Below are 17,272 nucleotides of genomic sequence, written 5' to 3' on the forward strand. Positions count from 1 at the left end.
TATCGCAACCTCTGCCTCTTACAGTAGGTCCATTGACACGGACTACAGATCTATTGCTTACAAAATCATGTCCAGAAAACTTGTTAGGTATAAAGACACTGAAAGCTCTAGGAGCTGTAATATGTTGTTCCCTGGAGGGGGTACGACTATTCTTGCGTGACTTTAAAGGTCACTATGTATTTAGAGACATGGATCACAGGTTACAGAATGTCCCTGCACATTTATGGGCACAAGGCCCTACTGATGTAGGTTGTATGCATATTACACCATATCGAGTCACACTCAAAGCAGGAGTGGTATTACCACGAATTCGACAATACAAGTTACCTCCAGATGCTGTAGTGGCTTTGCTGCAAATCATTGACGAGCTCATTGCACAAGGAGTGGTTGTGGAAACCGACTCCAATGTGTGTAATTCTCCTATAATTCCGGTTCTTAAACGAACTGATCCAAATGCACCTCCAGTTTATCGATTAATTATTGATCTGCGCGAATTGAATAAATGCATTGTACCACAATATCCCGTGGTTCCAGATATCTCTTCATTATTGACAGCTATTGATTCAGAAGCAACGTTCTTTACTGTAATTGACCTCAAGAACGCCTTCTTTAGCGTCCCAATCGATCCGGAAAGCCAATATTTGTTCGGATTTAGTTTAAATGGACGAAGCTTTAAATTTGCACGCGCACCTCAAGGATTTACAGAAAGCCCCAGCATCTACAGCCAAGCACTGAAAAGACAACTTGACAGTATCCACATGCCTGTTAACACTGCACTGCTTCAGTATGTCGATGATCTGCTGATCACCGCCCGAAGCGAACCCGAATGTGAAAAAGCATCACTGACGGTTTTACATTTTCTGGCCGACAAGGGGCACAAGGTGTCCCCTTCGAAGCTGCAATTCTGTGTTCAGCAAGTTGTGTACCTTGGGCACTTGCTGTCCAAGGGGGGAAGACAGCTCACACCTGATCGCATCCAGTTAATTATAAACATGCCACCACCCAAGACACAAAAGGAGGTGCGGGCCTTCATAGGTCTCACTTCGTACTGTAGACAATGGATTCCCCAGTATGCATTTTTAGTAAAGCCACTCATTCAGTTGACAACCCAGGAGGCAGCGACTTCGACTGTCCTCCCTTGGACTCAGGCACATACACAAGCTTTTGAAGACTTAAAGAAAGCCTTATGTCAAGCACCTGTTTTAGCGACACCATGTTACAGTAAGCCTTTTACACTCTTCGTTACAGAACGCGAAGGTACTGCCTTGTCAGTACTCACTCAGGAACAAGCAGGTTCACACAAGCCGTGTGCTTACTTTTCCAGCACATTAGATCCAGTAGCTCAGGCTCTGCCTACATGCCTGAAATCAGTCGCAGCGACAGCTTTAGCGATCAGACAAACCGATTCCATAGTATTAGGACATCAATTGACAGTGCAAGTTCCACATTCCGTGGAAGTTCTTTTAAACCAAACTCAGACTCAGCACTTGACTATAGCACGACTGACAGGTTACGAATTAACATTGTTTCAGCCACACATAGAAATCAGACGCTGTAGTACATTAAATCCTGCCACACTTTTGCCATTAAGTGGAACAGACCCACTGGCACATGATTGTATTGAAGTCATTACTATTACGACGAAACCCAGACAAGACTTGACAGATGTTCCATTATTGGATCCAGACCTGACACTGTATGTGGATGGTTCATGTATGAGAACAAGTACAGGAGAATTAGTGGCCGCCTACGCAGTCACGACAGACACCGAAGTCATTGAAACAAATTGTATTGACACATTATCAGCTCAAGCAGCAGAGCTCATCGCTCTGACACAAGCCTGTATTCAAGCCAGAAATAAAAGAGTCAACATATACACAGATTCACGTTATGCATTCGGAGTTGTACACGACTTCGGAGTCCTTTGGCGAGAGAGAGGTTATTTGACTTCTCACGGTGCCAACATTCAACACGGTCCCCTCATTCAAGCTCTGTTAGATGCAATACATCTGCCTACTTCAATCAATCAATCAATCAATCATGGAACTTATATCGCGCACTACTCACCCGTAAGGGTCTCAAGGCGCTTGGGGAAGGGGGTCTGCTACTGCTCGAACAGCCAGGTCTTGAGCTGTTTCCTGAAGGCCAGGTGGTCCTGGGTCATCCGCAGGTGGACGGGTAGGGAGTTCCAAGTCTTAGCTGCCAGGTAGGAGAATGACCTTCCTCCAGCGGTGGCTCTCTGGATGCGAGGGACGACGGCGAGGGCGAGGTTAGCGGAACGTAGCCGGCGGGTGGGCGTGTAGAAGGTGAGGCGGCTGTTGAGGTACCCTGGGCCTAGGTCGTGGAGGGACTTGTGTGCGTGGGTGAGGAGTCTGAACGTGATCCTCTTGTTGACCGGGAGCCAGTGCAGGTCTCTCAGGTGGCACGAGATGTGGCTGCGTCGGGGGACGTCCAGGATGAGTCGGGCGGAGGCGTTCTGAATACGCTGAAGTCTATTCTGAAGCTTGGCCGTAGTACCGGCGTAGAGGGTGTTTCCGTAGTCTAGTCTTCTGGTGACGAGAGCGTGGGTGACCGTCTTCCTGGTCTCGGTTGGGATCCATCGGAAGATCTTTCGGAGCATGCGGAGGTTGTGGAAGCAAGCTGAGGAGACGGCGTTGACTTGTCTGGTCATCGATAGGGAGGAGTCCAGTATGACGCCCAAGTTGCGTGCGTGGTCCGTCGGTTCAGGTGCGGTGCCTAGTGCCGGGGGCCACCAGGAGTCGTCCCATGCGGAGGGTGATGGTCCCAGGATGAGGACTTCTGTCTTGTCCGTGTTCAGTTTCAGGCGGCTGATGTTCATCCATTCAGCGACGTCTGTCATCCCTTCGTGCAGGCTGGCTTTGGCGGTGTCGGGGTCTCTGGTGAGGGAGAGAATTAGCTGGGTGTCATCGGCGTAGGAAATGATGTTGAGGTTGTGTTGGCGTGCGATGGCAGCGAGGGGTTTCATGTAGATGTTGAAGAGAGTGGGGCTGAGCGACGATCCTTGCGGGACGCCGCAGATGACTTCGGTGGCCTCGGAGCGGAACGGAGGGAGGCGTACTCTCTGTGTTCTGCCGGAGAGGTATGAGATGATCCATTCCAGAGCCTTCCCTTGGATGCCGGTGTCGTTGAGGCGTTGGACTAGTGTGCGGTGGCAGACAGTGTCAAATGCTGCGGAGAGGTCTAGGAGGATGAGTGCCGCTGTTTCGCCGTTGTCGAGCAGGGCTCGGATGTCGTCGGTGGCTGCGATGAGGGCGGTCTCGGTGCTGTGGTTGGCTCTGAATCCGGACTGTGATGGGTCGAGGGATCCGTTCGTCTCGAGGAAGGCTGCCAGTTGCTTGTTGACGACCTTCTCGATGACTTTGGCGGGGAAAGGAAGGAGCGAGATGGGGCGGAAGTTCTTGAGGTCGGTCGGGTCCGCTGTTGGTTTCTTCAGCAGAGCGCTGAGTTCGGCGTGCTTCCAGCTCTCCGGGAAAGTTGCTGTGTTGAAGGAGGTGTTGATGATGTCTCGGAGGTGGGGTGCGATGGTAGAGGCTGCCTTGTTGAAAACATGATGGGGGCACGGGTCGGTCGGAGATCCGGAGTGGATGGTGTTCATCATGCGTGACGTGTCTTCGGGGGTCACCTCGGTCCATGTCTGGAGGGTGGCGGCGGGGTGCGAAGGTACGACCGATGGGTGCGGGGGTGAAATGTCGAAGCTGTTGTGGATGTTGGCGATCTTGCGGTGGAAGTACGAGGCGAGGGAGTCGCAGAGGTCCTGTGAGGGAGTGATGTCGTTGTTGCCGGTGCTGGGGTTGGAGAACTCCTTGACGATGTTGAAGAGCTCCTTGCTGTCATGGGCGTTCTTGTCCAGTCGTTCCCGCAGAGATTTCTTCTTGGTGGTGCGGATGAGCTGGTGATGTCTGCGAGTGGCGAGTTTCAGTGCTGTTCTGTTGTCGGCGGTCTTGTTGAGGAGCCAGGCCTTCTCGAGGGTGCGGCAGGCCTTCTTGGAGTCCTTAAGTTCGTCGGTGAACCAGGGGGCCTTCTTGCTTCTGGGCCTGGTGAGGGGGTTCTTCAGTGGCGCGAGGTCGTCGGCACAGGAGGTCAGCCACTGCGTGAGGTCGAGGGCAGCTGTGTTAGGGTCCGTGGTCCTGACAGGTGGGCTCTGGCTGAGGGAGGTGGCGAGCTGGTCGGCGGTGATCTTGCTCCAGTTTCTGTGGGGAGCCTGCTTCGGGTGATGGTGGACCGTGTTCTTTCTGAAGCTGAAATGGACGCAGCTGTGGTCGGTCCAGTGAAGTCCGGTGGAGTGGCTGAAGGTGACGTGCTTGCTGGACGAGAAGAGTGGGTCGAGCGTGTGGCCGGCGAAGTGGGTGGGGGTGTTGACCAGTTGCTGAAGTCCGAGGTTGGCGAGGTTATCCAGCAGGGCGGTGGTGTTGCGGTCATTGTTGCTCACCAGGTGGAAGTTGAGGTCCCCGAGGAGGATGTAGTCGGCGGAGGGGAGGGCGTGAGGGCTGATGAAGTCGGCGATGTCTTCGCAGAACTGTGCACGTGGTCCCGGGGGTCTGTAGATGAGTGTGCCTCTGAGGGTAGTCTTGGGGTCGGTGTGGATCTGGAAGTGCAGGTATTCGGCGGCGTTGAATACGTCGATGGAGTCAGTCGAGATGCGAATGGTGCTCTTGTGTACGATGGCGATGCCTCCTCCGGTCTGGTTGACGCGATCCTTCCTGATGATCTTGTAGCCGTCCGGGATGGCAATGGCGATGTCGGGGGCTGAAGAGTCGTTCATCCAGGTTTCCGTGAGGAAGGCGACGTCTGGAGATGCAGTGTCGAGGAGGTTCCAGAGTTCCACGGCGTGTCTGTGGACGGAGCGGGTGTTGAGCAGGATGCACTTGAGGTGGTTGCTGTTGTCCGTCTTGGTGGGCGTGGTGCTTGTTTGGAGGCAAGAGAAGTTGCAGGATCGGCAGGCGAAGGGTCCATGGGTGCGTCGCGGGGACGCTCGGTAGCAACCGGGGGCTCGGGCGGTTTTGAGTGCGATGAGCGTAGCGAAGTCGTAGGTCCTGCGGGGGGGCTGGCGGGCGCGGGGACCAGGGGGTCTGGCGCTGGGCGCGGTCCAGGCGCGGACGGGCGCAGACGGGCTTACCTTCGGCGCTCAGTCGGCGCTCCCGCTGCGCGCGTCCGCTGCGCGGTCGCTGAGGGGGCGTCATAAATAAGGAGCCGGGAGGGAGGGTCAGCGGGAGGCGGGAGCAGGGTGGCCAATGGGCAGGGAGGGGGGGCGGGACTGAAGGAGGAGGCGGGAGTGGGAGTGTGCGCCTGGGGCAGCGGCGCCGAGAAAACGGCGGGAAAATCGGCGGGAAGCGACGGAGCCCAAGGAGTGACCAGGTAAGTGGCGGTGGTCAGCGGGCGTGGGGAGTGAAGGTAGCGGCGTGGGTGGCGACCAGGAAGCAGCAGGCGGTACCTGGGAGGCGGCGGAGGCGAGATGCAGGCAGCGGCGTCAGGTAGGTGGTGAGGAGCGGCAAACAGGCGTCAGGCAGCGGAGGCAGGTAGGTAGCAGCAGTGGGAGGGAGCGTCCGTCTGTGCAGGCACAGGGGGTCGCACTGACCAGCCCGCGGGGTCCCCTTAAATAAGGAGCCGGGAGGGAGGGTCAGCGGGAGGCGGGAGCGGGGTGGCCAATGGGCAGGGAGGGGGGGCGGGACTGTAGGAGGAGGCGGGAGTGGGAGTGTGCGCCTGGGGCAGCGGCGCCGAGAAAACGGCGGGAAAATCGGCGGGAAGCGACGGAGCCCAAGGAGTGACCAGGTAAGTGGCGGTGGTCAGCGGGCGTGAGGAGTGAAGGTAGCGGCGTGGGTGGCGACCAGGAAGCAGCAGGCGGTACCTGGGAGGCGGCGGAGGCGAGATGCAGGCAGCGGCGTCAGGTAGGTGGTGAGGAGCGGCAAACAGGCGTCAGGCAGCGGAGGCAGGTAGGTAGCAGCAGTGGGAGGGAGCGTCCGTCTGTGCAGGCACTTCGATATCTATCATGAAGTGCAAGGCCCATACAAAAGTCACCGATATCATTTCCCAGGGTAACGACCTAGCAGACCGAACAGCTAAGCAAACAGTACAGAATAGAACTCATACAACTGACTTGACAAAGACAATAGTTCCGACACCGACACACTGCATGACAGTTAGGGATCCCGCCCTTGATGTAATTGACATACAGACACATGCTACACCAGAGGAAACCAAGAAATGGACTGAACTAGGAGGGATCCAAACAGATCAGGGATGGATGACGAAGGGAAAATCTACATGGTTTCTCCCCTACTCAATGGTTCAAGTTATCATTAACACAATACATAGTCCAGCACATCTAGGAGAAAAAGCTATGTTAGACAGTATTCAAAACATTTGGTTTAATAAACACTTACGAGCTGCAGCCAAACAGAAAGTCCGTACTTGTATGATTTGTTGTCAGTTCAACCCAGGTAAAGGCGTACCTGTAGAGCGAGGTGGATTTCAACCTCCTGATCACCCTTTTGAAGTCCTCCAGATGGATTATATCCAGATGGAACGATGTCGAGGATTCAAATATGTCCTCGTAGTTGTATGCGCTCTTTCCCGTTGGACAGAAGCATATCCAGTCTCAGATTACACTGCCCCGACCACTGCCAAGCAGCTGGTTCGTGAATTCTTCCCACGGTATGGTTTGCCCCGTATCGTGTACTCAGATAATGGCCAACCGTTCTCATCCGAGCTGATGAAACACATTTCACTCCTGTTAGGTTATCAATGGAAATTTCACTGTGTCCGGCATCCCGAGGCAGCAGGTCTCGTGGAACGTCATAATCAGACTCTGAAAATTCGACTTTCTAAAATCTGTAGAGAGAAAGGCGTCGACTGGATAGTAGCCTTACCAGTTGCACTCTTTTACATGAGAATGGTAGCACATTCTCGCACAGGGCTATCCCCGTACGAGGTGGTCTTCGGTAGGCCACCAAATATGTGGGGGACGCCTATACCTCGTAAAATCACTGATGTGGATTGTAATATGCTGACAGATTACCTTGCTTCCTTGATGTCTGCACTACAATCTTGCCGTTCACAGGTAGCTGCAGCCTTTCCCGACAACACCAAGGTGAAGCCCCATGAAGTGGTTCCCGGAGATTTTGTTTTTATAAGAAACTTCGACAGGAGGAGCCCGTTGGAGCCTCGCTGGCAAACGCCGAAATTAGTACTCCTGACCACGAGGACAGCAGTGAAGGTCGAGGGTCGCAAGGGTTGGCTACACTCGAGCCATATCAAGAAATTTCATGGACTACCTTCTGACTTGGACTCTCAGCCCTGCCCCTCTCCACAGACTGATTCAAAACTCCCCCTGGTCGAGAACACTGCTTCCCAAGACTATAAACTGAAACTAAGGTCTAGCAAGTCAGACAATTTGATTGTTTAAGTCCTCTCCTAGGTGAATCGGTTGAATTAGTCTCTGACATGTATCCTCTAGACCGAAATCGAGAGAGAGATAGACAGACACAGCTCAAGAAACGTGCATATTGTAAATCACTTCATAGTCACTGTATAGTGACATTGTTGATTATGTTTTTCCTAAATCTTCTGATTATTGCTGCAAGTATCCTGTTGCACATATACTATCCTATTTTCAAGCGTGCTCATTCTGCTTACAATGATACTGCCGAACATTCTTTTAGCGAATTACCTTCACATGAGTTGCCCTATAGACTTGCGCTGCGCAACAACACATTCATTAGTATGTTACATCACTCCCATCATGCCAGCAATGCTACAAATTGTTGGATATGTGGCCGACTCCCTCCCTATCAGAAATACAAGGGAGTTCTGCCCCTCTTTCCGTATCCATTCACGCATAATGGTTCCTGTGGCGCATGGTTTAGTTTGATTAATTCTTTAGATTCAAATACTGTAGTTTACCAGAGCAACTGGGTATGGGGAAACCTGAACTTAGTTTTGCTTAAAGCCTGTTACCCTAACAAGGAGGGACTTCCCAAAAGGACAGGACCTGACCTAGAAAATGAAGTATATGGATTAGGTAACTTTACACTCAACCTCATGATTCTGAATGTCGAATCTGAAACTGCACTAGTCTTGCCTGCTATGTCCGTATTACCAGTCAAAGGTGAATTATGTGTAAGAAAGAATGGTTCAGTACACCTGGGTCATAGTAAATGTACTACTGTGATCGAATTCAGTGATAAAGGCAAGTCTACATTTAGAGCTTCCCGTCATTCCTACTTCATTTGTGGTCATACCGCATATATACGCTTACCTCTAGATTGGGATGGTACCTGTTACATTGCATTCCTTCTGCCACCTGTTTTCCTAGCCCCTCCTGATTATCATAGAAACACCCATCTATTACACAATAGACCCCAGAGAGATATCCCGATTGTCGACTACACTGAAACGGCATGGGAACAATATACAGACTTCAATAAAGGTCTCTTTCCCTACATAGGTGTTGTCTCTAATAGTAAACTGATACGTAGATTAACCAGAACCCTTGAAGCAGTAGTGAATGAAACTACCTCTGCCCTAGGCAACTTAACAGAGGAGCAGTCTGCAATGCGGATTGTTGTTCTCCAAAATCGTCTTGTCCTTGACGTCATCCTGGCCGATAGGGGCGGAGCCTGTAGAGTCATCGGATCAAGTTGTTGTGTTTTCATTCCAGAAAACGCGCCATCCGCATATAAAGCCATAACTCGTCTTCATAAGATTGCAAGCCAGATACATCAGAATCCAGGCACCTGGACATGGTCCGGTTGGTTCTGGAGCGTGTTGTCAGCCTGGGGATGGAAAGTCCTATCCTTCCTAGGTATTGGCCTTCTCATAGTATTCAGTTGCTGCCTGTGTCTACAATGTGGACCAGCGATTTGCGGCCTGTGTGCCACATCATGTATTCCACGTTCAAGTTCTCGTTCAAAATCCCGGAAGAAGAAAGAAGAGCAAATGATGTTACATGAACAGATTGATGGATTCCTGAGGATCGATATCTCATGAAGGGTCCGTAGGGGACAAGGAGGGAATGAGGAAATATGAATTTTTATGCTCAATTATGTCCCCTATCTTAGACCCCAACGGCTCCATGTACATGCTACAAGTACATGTATGTTCCCTCCACTTCAAGCTATGAAGACGCAAATACATATGTGTCCAACGTCAACATGTCCTCTTTCAGATCCGCCATGAATGGGTCGAATATTCCGTTCCTAAGTATGCCTTGCCACCGTCTTTATATGGTATACTTTTCACGTTTTCCAGCTCTGGCAAGGTAGGCCCTGAATTCTGCCACCGAGCTTTTCCTGCTTCTGCCTCTGAATGCTCCAGCCTGGACCTGTATCTGTATCCATGACCTTTGTCTTACTTCCTGCGCGGCTAACGGTGCCTGGCCCGGCCTGTTGCCTGCCAAGACTGTATTCAGCCTTCAAGTTATCTGCTCCGCTCCTCGAGAAATGCATTCCTGTCTAGTAGTTTAGGTAAACATCCATTCCAGCTACAGAGCAAAGGGCCCGGCCTTACTGTCTCCGTGCAAGTAATTCATGGCTTCGGTTGCCATGGTAGGCCCATGCCCCTCGCATCTCACGTAGACACGTAGACGCTTATACACGCACTGGTAGTCAGTATAGGATAGCCTCTGCCTGAGAGACCTTTCCTTCCAGATAATACAGTTCCTTAAACACAAGATATTAGATACGATTTGGGATTAGGTTGTTCTGACATCCCAGACTTCTGTCTCCTCATGTAGGGCTAAATGTCAAGTCCCCTTCACCCTCCAGTTACACGTCATGCTACTGTGCGCGCATATTTGGCAAGTATTTCTGCTGACTTTGCAGGATTCTCTTATGGATCCACCCACTTGTGTCATCATCATAATGACGTTTCTAGTACATGCCCTCATGCACGCCTATTGTAACGCCTTTTCATTACGTATGTGTATTCTTATCTCTCCTCTCAGCTGTAACGCCTTCTGCATATGTCTTCACTGTAATGCATTTACTATATATATGACAACCTGTCAATAAAATATTGCTTCTATCCCTTCCCGAACCTTAGTGGTGACGGAATACGATTGCCTGGTTCGAACCAATTCCTTTGTAAGGAATAAACCCATTTTAAAACCTCAAATACCACGGATTCTGCCTCTTATTTTTATTGAGTTATTCTTATTGAATTTTACCGCATAAATTAAGTCTAGTATGTGGTAAATTTAATTACCTAGACTTAATTTATGCGGTAAAATTCAATAAGAATAACTCAATAAAAATAAGAGGCAGAATCCGTGGTATTTGAGGTTTTAAAATGGGTTTATTCCTTACAAAGGAATTGGTTCGAACCAGGCAATCGTATTCCGTCACCACTAAGGTTCGGGAAGGGATAGAAGCAATATTTTATTGACAGGTTGTCATATATATAGTAAATGCATTACAGTGAAGACATATGCAGAAGGCGTTACAGCTGAGAGGAGAGATAAGAATACACATACGTAATGAAAAGGCGTTACAATAGGCGTGCATGAGGGCATGTACTAGAAACGTCATTATGATGATGACACAAGTGGGTGGATCCATAAGAGAATCCTGCAAAGTCAGCAGAAATACTTGCCAAATATGCGCGCACAGTAGCATGACGTGTAACTGGAGGGTGAAGGGGACTTGACATTTAGCCCTACATGAGGAGACAGAAGTCTGGGATGTCAGAACAACCTAATCCCAAATCGTATCTAATATCTTGTGTTTAAGGAACTGTATTATCTGGAAGGAAAGGTCTCTCAGGCAGAGGCTATCCTATACTGACTACCAGTGCGTGTATAAGCGTCTACGTGTCTACATGAGATGCGAGGGGCATGGGCCTACCATGGCAACCGAAGCCATGAATTACTTGCACGGAGACAGTAAGGCCGGGCCCTTTGCTCTGTAGCTGGAATGGATGTTTACCTAAACTACTAGACAGGAATGCATTTCTCGAGGAGCGGAGCAGATAACTTGAAGGCTGAATACAGTCTTGGCAGGCAACAGGCCGGGCCAGGCACCGTTAGCCGCACAGGAAGTAAGACAAAGGTCATGGATACAGATACAGGTCCAGGCTGGAGCATTCAGAGGCAGAAGCAGGAAAAGCTCGGTGGCAGAATTCAGGGCCTACCTTGCCAGAGCTGGAAAACGTGAAAAGTATACCATATAAAGACGGTGGCAAGGCATACTTAGGAACGGAAAATTCGACCCATTCATGGCGGATCTGAAAGAGGACATGTTGACGTTGGACACATATGTATTTGCGTCTTCATAGCTTGAAGTGGAGGGAACATACATGTACTTGTAGCATGTACATGGAGCCGTTGGGGTCTAAGATAGGGGACATAATTGATCATAAAAATTCATATTTCCTCATTCCCTCCTTGTCCCCTACGGACCCTTCATGAGATATCGATCCTCAGGAATCCATCAATCTGTTCATGTAACATCATTTGCTCTTCTTTCTTCTTCCGGGATTTTGAACGAGAACTTGAACGTGGAATACATGATGTGGCACACAGGCCGCAAATCGCTGGTCCACATTGTAGACACAGGCAGCAACTGAATACTATGAGAAGGCCAATACCTAGGAAGGATAGGACTTTCCATCCCCAGGCTGACAACACGCTCCAGAACCAACCGGACCATGTCCAGGTGCCTGGATTCTGATGTATCTGGCTTGCAATCTTATGAAGACGAGTTATGGCTTTATATACGGATGGCGCGTTTTCTGGAATGAAAACACAACAACTTGATCCGATGACTCTACAGGCTCCGCCCCTATCGGCCAGGATGACGTCAAGGACAAGACGATTTTGGAGAACAACAATCCGCATTGCAGACTGCTCCTCTGTTAAGTTGCCTAGGGCAGAGGTAGTTTCATTCACTACTGCTTCAAGGGTTCTGGTTAATCTACGTATCAGTTTACTATTAGAGACAACACCTATGTAGGGAAAGAGACCTTTATTGAAGTCTGTATATTGTTCCCATGCCGTTTCAGTGTAGTCGACAATCGGGATATCTCTCTGGGGTCTATTGTGTACTAGATGGGTGTTTCTATGATAATCAGGAGGGGCTAGGAAAACAGGTGGCAGAAGGAATGCAATGTAACAGGTACCATCCCAATCTAGAGGTAAGCGTATATATGCGGTATGACCACAAATGAAGTAGGAATGACGGGAAGCTCTAAATGTAGACTTGCCTTTATCACTGAATTCGATCACAGTAGTACATTTACTATGACCCAGGTGTACTGAACCATTCTTTCTTACACATAATTCACCTTTGACTGGTAATACGGACATAGCAGGCAAGACTAGTGCAGTTTCAGATTCGACATTCAGAATCATGAGGTTGAGTGTAAAGTTACCTAATCCATATACTTCATTTTCTAGGTCAGTTCCTGTCCTTTTGGGAAGTCCCTCCTTGTTAGGGTAACAGGCTTTAAGCAAAACTAAGTTCAGGTTTCCCCATACCCAGTTGCTCTGGTAAACTACAGTATTTGAATCTAAAGAATTAATCAAACTAAACCATGCGCCACAGGAACCATTATGCGTGAATGGATACGGAAAGAGGGGCAGAACTCCCTTGTATTTCTGATAGGGAGGGAGTCGGCCACATATCCAACACTTTGTAGCATTGCTGGCCTGATGGGAGTGATGTAACATACTAATGAATGTGTTGTTGCGCAGCGCAAGTCTATAGGGCAACTCATGTGAAGGTAATTCGCTAAAAGAATGTTCGGCAGTATCATTGTAAGCAGAATGAGCACGCTTGAAAATAGGATAGTATATGTGCAACAGGATACTTGCAGCAATAATCAGAAGATTTAGGAAAAACATAATCAACAATGTCACTATACAGTGACTATGAAGTGATTTACAATATGCACGTTTCTTGAGCTGTTTCTGTCTATCTCTCTCTCGATTTCGGTCTAGAGGATACATGTCAGAGACTAATTCAACCGATTCACCTAGGAGAGGACTTAAACAATCAAATTGTCTGACTTGCTAGACCTTAGTTTCAGTTTATAGTCTTGGGAAGCAGTGTTCTCGACCAGGGGGAGTTTTGAATCAGTCTGTGGAGGGGGGCAGGGCTGAGAGTTCGAATCAGAAGGTAGTCCATGAAATTTCTTGATATGGCTCGAGTGTAGCCAACCCTTGCGACCCTCGACCTTCACTGCTGTCCTCGTGGTCAGAAGTACTAATCTCGGCGTTTGCCAGCGAGGCTCCAACGGGCTCCTCCTGTCCTGTGGTAAATTTAATTACCTAGACTTAATTTATGCGGTAAAATTCAATAAGAATAACTCAATAAAAATAAGAGGCAGAATCCGTGGTATTTGAGGTTTTAAAATGGGTTTATTCCTTACAAAGGAATTGGTTCGAACCAGGCAATCGTATTCCGTCACCACTAAGGTTCGGGAAGGGATAGAAGCAATATTTTATTGACAGGTTGTCATATATATAGTAAATGCATTACAGTGAAGACATATGCAGAAGGCGTTACAGCTGAGAAGAGAGATAAGAATACACATACGTAATGAAAAGGCGTTACAATAGGTGTGCATGAGGGCATGTACTAGAAACGTCATTATGATGATGACACAAGTGGGTGGATCCATAAGAGAATCCTGCAAAGTCAGCAGAAATACTTGCCAAATATGCGCGCACAGTAGCATGACGTGTGATTGACGTGTAACTGGAGGGTAAAGAGGACTTGACATTTAGCCCTACATGAGGAGACAGAAGTCTGGGATGTCAGAACAACCTAATCCCAAATCGTATCTAATATCTTGTGTTTAAGGAACTGTATTATCTGGAAGGAAAGGTCTCTCAGGCAGAGGCTATCCTATACTAACTACTAGTGCATGTATAAGCGTCTACGTGTCTACATGAGATGCGAGGGGGCATGGGCCTACCATGGCAACAGAAGCCATGAATTACTTGCACGGAGACAGTAAGGCCGGGCCCTTTGCTCTGTAGCTGGAAGGATGTTTACCTAAACTACTAGACAGGAATGCATTTCTCGAGGAGCGGAGCAGATAACTTGAAGGCTGAATACAGTCTTGGCAGGCAACAGGCCGGGCCAGGCACCGTTAGCCGCGCAGGAAGTAAGACAAAGGTCATGGATACAGATACAGGTCCAGGCTGGAGCATTCAGAGGCAGAAGCAGGAAAAGCTCGGTGGCAGAATTCAGGGCCTACCTTGCCAGAGCTGGAAAACGTGAAAAGTATACCATATAAAGACGGTGGCAAGGCATACTTAGGAACGGAATATTCGACCCATTCATGGCGGATCTGAAAGAGGACATGTTGACGTTGGACACATATGTATTTGCGTCTTCATAGCTTGAAGTGGAGGGAACATACATGTACTTGTAGCATGTACATGGAGCCGTTGGGGTCTAAGATAGGGGACATAATTGATCATAAAAATTCATATTTCCTCATTCCCTCCTTGTCCCCTACGGACCCTTCATGAGATATCGATCCTCAGGAATCCATCAATCTGTTCATGTAACATCATTTGCTCTTCTTTCTTCTTCCGGGATTTTGAACGAGAACTTGAACGTGGAATACATGATGTGGCACACAGGCCGCAAATCGCTGGTCCACATTGTAGACACAGGCAGCAACTGAATACTATGAGAAGGCCAATACCTAGGAAGGATAGGACTTTCCATCCCCAGGCTGACAACACGCTCCAGAACCAACTGGACCATGTCCAGGTGCCTGGATTCTGATGTATCTGGCTTGCAATCTTATGAAGACGAGTTATGGCTTTATATACGGATGGCGCGTTCTCTGGAATGAAAACACAACAACTTGATCCGATGACTCTACAGGCTCCGCCCCTATCGGCCAGGATGACGTCAAGGACAAGACGATTTTGGAGAACAACAATCCGCATCGCAGACTGCTCCTCTGTTAAGTTGCCTAGGGCAGAGGTAGTTTCATTCACTACTGCTTCAAGGGTTCTGGTTAATCTACGTATCAGTTTACTATTAGAGACAACACCTATGTAGGGAAAGAGACCTTTATTGAAGTCTGTATATTGTTCCCATGCTGTTTCAGTGTAGTCAACAATCGGGAGATCTCTCTGAAGTCTATTGTGTACTAGATGGGTATTTCTATGGTAGTCAGGAGGGGCTAGGAAAACAGGTGGCAGAAGGAATGCAATGTAACAGGTACCATCCCAATCTAGAGGTAAGCGTATATATGCGGTATGACCACAAATGAAGTAGGAATGACGGGAAGCTCTAAATGTAGACTTGCCTTTATCACTGAATTCGATCACAGTAGTACATTTACTATGACCCAGGTGTACTGAACCATTCTTTCTTACACATAATTCACCTTTGACTGGTAATACGGACATAGCAGGCAAGACTAGTGCAGTTTCAGATTCGACATTCAGAATCATGAGGTTGAGTGTAAAGTTACCTAATCCATATACTTCATTTTCTAGGTCAGTTCCTGTCCTTTTGGGAAGTCCCTCCTTGTTAGGGTAACAGGCTTTAAGCAAAACTAAGTTCAGGTTTCCCCATACCCAGTTGCTCTGGTAAACTACAGTATTTGAATCTAAAGAATTAATCAAACTAAACCATGCGCCACAGGAACCATTACGCGTGAATGGATACGGAAAGAGAGGCAGAACTCCCTTGTATTTCTGATAGGGAGGGAGTCGGCCACATATCCAACAATTTGTAGCATTGCTGGCCTGATGGGAGTGATGTAACATACTAATGAATGTGTTGTTGCGCAGCGCAAGTCTATAGGGCAACTCATGTGAAGGTAATTCGCTAAAAGAATGTTCGGCAGTATCATTGTAAGCAGAATGAGCACGCTTGAAAATAGGATAGTATATGTGCAACAGTATACTTGTAGCAATAATCAGAAGATTTAGAAAAAACATAATCAACAATGTCACTATACAGTGACTATGAAGTAATTTACAATATGCACGTTTCTTGAGCCGTTTCTGTCTATCTCTCTCTCGATTTCGGTCTAGAGGATACATGTCAGAGACTAATTTAACCGATTCACCTAGGAGAGGACTTAAACAATCAAATTGTCTGACTTGCTAGACCTTAGTTTCAGTTTATAGTTTTGGGAAACAGTGTTCTCGACCAGGGGAAGTTTTGAATCAGTCTGTGGAGGGGGGCAGGGCTGAGAGTTCAAGTCAGAAGGTAGTCCATGAAATTTCTTGATATGGCTCGAGTGTAGCCAACCCTTGCGACCCTCGACCTTCACTGCTGTCCTCGTGGTCAGGAGTACTAATTTCGGCGTTTGCCAGCGAGGCTCCAACGGGCTCCTCCTGTCGAAGTTTCTTATAAAAACAAAATCTCCGGGAACCACTTCATGGGGCTTCACCTCGGTGTTGTCGGGAAAGGCTGCAGCTACCTGTGAACGGCAAGATTGTAGTGCAGACATCAAGGAAGCAAGGTAATCTGTCAGCATATTACAATCAACATCAGTGATTTTACGAGGTATAGGCGTCCCCCACATATTTGGTGGCCTACCGAAGACCACCTCGTACGGGGATAGCCCTGTGCGAGAATGTACTACCATTCTCATGTAAAAGAGTGCAACTGGTAAGGCTACTATCCAGTCGACGCCTTTCTCTCTACAGATTTTAGAAAGTCGAATTTTCAGAGTCTGATTATGACGTTCCACGAGACCTGCTGCCTCGGGATGCCGGACACAGTGAAATTTCCATTGATAACCTAACAGGAGTGAAATGTGTTTCATTAGCTCGGATGAGAACGGTTGGCCATTATCTGAGTACACGATACGGGGCAAACCATACCGTGGGAAGAATTCACGAACCAGCTGCTTGGCAGTGGTCGGGGCAGTGTAATCTGAGACTGGATATGCTTCTGTCCAACGGGAAAGAGCGCATACAACTACAAGGACATATTTGAATCCTCGACATCGTTCCATCTGGATATAATCCATCTGGATGACTTCAAAAGGGTGATCAGGAGGTTGAAATCCACCTTGCTCTACAGGTACGCCTTTACCTGGGTTGAACTGACAACAAATCATACAAGTACGGACTTTCTGTTTGGCTGCAGCTCGTAAGTGCTTATTAAACCAAATGTTTTGAATACTGTCTAACATAGCTTTTTCTCCTAGATGTGCTGGAGCTGGACTATGTATTGTGTTAATGATAACTTGAACCATTGAGTCGGGGAGAAACCATGTAGATTTTCCCTTCGTCATCCATCCCTGATCTGTTTGGATCCCTCCTAGTTCA

The sequence above is a fragment of the Triturus cristatus genome, chromosome 7, assembly GCF_964204655.1.
Source record: "Triturus cristatus chromosome 7, aTriCri1.1, whole genome shotgun sequence".
Taxonomy (NCBI): Eukaryota; Metazoa; Chordata; class Amphibia; order Caudata; family Salamandridae; genus Triturus; species Triturus cristatus.